This window comes from Zea mays, chromosome 8 (genome assembly GCF_902167145.1).
Source record: "Zea mays cultivar B73 chromosome 8, Zm-B73-REFERENCE-NAM-5.0, whole genome shotgun sequence".
Lineage (NCBI taxonomy): Eukaryota > Viridiplantae > Streptophyta > Magnoliopsida > Poales > Poaceae > Zea > Zea mays.
In genome coordinates this window covers 114,336,330-114,340,321 of record NC_050103.1, presented here as the reverse complement: position 1 = coordinate 114,340,321, position 3,992 = coordinate 114,336,330, and positions in this window count along the sequence as shown.

Sequence of the window (3,992 nt, the reverse complement as noted above, 5' to 3'; positions counted from 1 at the left end):
GAAGCGCCACGCCGGCAACTTCGAGCCAGCAGAGACAGTTAAGTCCGTCCCTCTCGACCCCAGCAACGACGCCTCCAAGCTGATCTGGATCGGCTCCGAGCTCGACCCCAAATAGGAAGCAGTGCTCGTCGACTTTCTCCGCGCAAACGCCGATGTTTTCGCGTAGAGTCCCTCGGACATGCCCGACATACCGAGGGATGTTGCCGAGCACTCGCTGGATATCCGAGCTGGAGCCCGACCCGTGAAGCAGCCTTTGCGCCGATTTGACGAAAAAAAGCGCAGAGCCATAGGCGAGGAGATCCACAAGCTAATGGCGGCAGGGTTCATCAAAGAGGTATTCCATCCCGAATGGCTTGCCAACCCTGTGCTTGTGAGAAAGAAAGGAGGGAAATGGCGGATGTGTGTAGACTACACTGGTCTAAACAAAGCATGTCCAAAAGTTCCCTACCCTCTGCCTCGCATCGATCAAATCGTGGATTCCACTGCTGGGTGCGAAACCCTATCTTTCCTCGATGCCTACTCAGGGTATCACCAAATCAGGATGAAAGAGTCCAACCAACTCGCGACTTCTTTCATCACACCTTTCGGCATGTACTGCTATGTTACCATGCCGTTTGGTTTGAGGAATGCGGGTGCGACATACCAAAGGTGCATGAACCACGTGTTCGACGAACACATTGGTCGAACGGTCGAGGCTTACGTCGATGACATCGTAGTCAAGACGAGGAAAGCCTTCGACCTCCTTTCCGACCTTGAAGTGACATTCCGATGTCTCAAGGCGAAAGGCGTAAAACTCAATCCTGAGAAGTGTGTCTTCGGGGTCCCCCGAGGCATGCTCTTGGGGTTCATCGTCTCTGAGCGGGGCATCGAGGCCAACCCGGAGAAAATCGCGGCCATCACCAACATGGGACCCATCAAGGACTTGAAAGGCGTACAGAGGGTCACGGGATGCCTTGCGGCTCTGAGCCGTTTCATCTCGCGCCTCGGCGAAAGAGGCCTGCCTCTGTACCGCCTCTTAAGAAAGGCCGAGTGCTTCACTTGGACCCCTGAGGCCGAGGAAGCCCTCGGGAACCTGAAGGCGCTCCTCACGAACGCGCCCATCTTGGTGCCCCCCACTGCAGGAGAAGCCCTCTTGATCTACGTCGCCGCTACCACTTAGGTGGTCAGCACCGCGATCGTGGTTGAGAGACGAGAAGAGGGGCATGTATTGCCCGTCCAGAGGTCAGTCTACTTCATCAGTGAGGTACTGTCTGAGACCAAGATCCGCTACCCACAAATTCAGAAGCTGCTGTACGCGGTGATCCTGACGCGGCGGAAGTTGCGACACTACTTCGAGTCTCATCCGGTGACTGTGGTGTCATCCTTCCCCCTGGGGGAGATCATCCAGTGCCGAGAGGCCTCGGGTAGGATTACAAAGTGGGCGGTGGAAATCATGGGCGAGACGATCTCATTCGCCCCTCGGAAGGCCATCAAGTCCCAAGTCTTGGCGGACTTTGTGGCTGAATGGGTCGATACCCAGCTCCCAACAGCTCCGATCCAACCGGAACTCTGGACCATGTTTTTCGACGGGTCGCTGATGAAGACAGGGGCAGGCGCGGGCCTGCTCTTCATCTCGCCCCTCGGAAAGCACCTACGCTACGTGCTACACCTCCACTTCCCGGCGTCCAACAATGTGGCCGAGTACGAGGCTCTGGTCAACGGGTTGCGCATCGCCATCGAGCTAGGGGTCCGACGCCTCGACGCTCGCGGTGACTCGCAGCTCGTCATTGACCAAGTCATGAAGAACTCCCACTGCCGCGACCCGAAGATGGAAGCCTACTGCGATGAGGTTCGGTGCCTGGAGGACAAGTTCTACGGGCTCAAGCTCAACCACATCGCCCGACGCTACAACGAGACTGCGGACGAGCTGGCTAAGATAGCTTCGGGGTGAACAACGATTCCCCCAGACGTCTTCTCCTGAGACCTGCATCAACCCTCCATCAAGACCGACGACACGCCCGAGCCCGAGAAGGCCTCGGCCCAGCCCGAGGCACCCTCGGCCCCCGAAGGTGAGGCACTGCGCGTCGAGGAGGAGCGGAGCGGGGTCACGCCTAATCAAAACTGGCAGACCCCGTACCTGCAATATCTCCACCGAGGAGAGCTACCCCTCGACCGAGCCGAAGCTCGGCGGTTGGTGCGGCGCGCCAAGTCGTTCGTCTTGCTGGGGGACGGGAAGGAGCTCTACCACCGCAGCCCCTCGTGCATCCTCCAGCGATGCATATCCATCGCCGAAGGCCAGGAGCTCTTACAAGAAATACACTCGGGAGCTTGCGGGCATCACGCGGCGCCCCGAGCCCTTGTTGGAAACGCCTTCCGACAAGGTTTCTACTGGCCGACCGCGGTGGCCGACGCCACTAGAATTGTCCGCACCTGCTAGGGGTGTCAATTCTACGCAAGGCAGACCCACCTGCCCGCTCAGGCTCTGCAGACGATACCCATCACCTGGCCGTTTGCTGTGTGGGGTCTGGACCTCGTCGGCCCCTTGCAGAAGGCACCCGGGGGCTACACGCACCTGCTGGTCGCCATCGACAAATTCTCCAAGTGGATCGAGGTCCGACCCCTAAACAGCATCAAGTCCGAACAGGCGGTGGCGTTCTTCACCAACATCATCCATCGCTTTGGGGTCCCGAACTCCATCATCACCGACAACGACACCCAGTTCACCGGCAGAAAGTTCCTGGACTTCTGCGAGGATCACCACATCCGGGTGGACTGGGCCGCCGTGGCTCACCCCATGACGAATGGGCAAGTAGAGCGTGCCAACGGCATGATCCTGCAAGGACTCAAGCCATGGATCTACAACGACCTCAACAAGTTCGGCAAGCGATGGATGAAGGAGCTCCCCTTGGTGGTCTAGAGTCTGAGGACAACGCCGAGCCGAGCCACGGGCTTCACACCGTTCTTTCTAGTCTATGGGACCGAGGCCATCTTGCCCACAGACTTAGAATACAGTTCCCCGAGGACGAGGGCCTACGACGACTAAAGCAATCGAGCTAACCGAGAAGACTCACTGGACCAGCTGGAAGAGGCTCGGGACATGGCCTTACTACACTCGGCGCGGTATCAGCAGTCCCTGCGACGCTACCACGCCCGAGGGGTTCGGTCCCGAGACCTCTAGGTGGGCGACCTGGTGCTTCGGCTGCGACAAGACGCCCGAGGGCGGCACAAGCTCACGCCTCCCTGGGAAGGGTCGTTCGTCATCGCCAAGGTTCTGAAGCCCGGGACGTACAAGCTGGCCAACAATCAAGGCGAGGTCTACAGCAATGCTTGGAACATCCGACAGCTACGTCGCTTCTACCCTTAAGATGCTTTCAAGTCGTTCATACACCTCGTTCACACACGAAGTCTAACCATCAAGGAAGGGTCAGCCTTGCCTCAGCAAAGCCCGACCCTCCCTCGGGGGCTAGAAGGGGGGAACCCCCTCTGCGTCAAAATTTTCCTCGGAAAAAGATCTTTTCTGCCAGAATGTCTTTCGTGCTTTTCGACTACTTCGAAAGTGGGATCCTGAAAATGACGGAGTACACGTAAGCAGCCAAGGCTGACCGAGCTGAGGGACTCCTACGCCTCCGGGATACGGATACCTCACTCATCACCTTCTGCGATAAGTAACTCACGTTCGGATAAGTGATTCCGCGGACCGAACAAGTCTTCACGCTCGAAAATTCTTCCGCCGAAACGATTTTTTGGGCCTTCTCGACTATATCGATAGCAGAATCCTACGGACGAGTAAGAGTACGAGTAAGCGGCAAGGCCGACCGAGCCGAGGGACTCCTACGCCTCCGGGATACGGATACCTCACTCATCACCTTCCGTGAAAAGTAACTCTCGCTTGGACAAACAATTCTGTTACCGACAAATAAGTCCAGATACTCGAAACAAGAGGAAAAGAAACGCAGCTTTACAACACGACGACAGTATGTTTGGGCCTCGGCGGCCGCAGAAAACATACACAC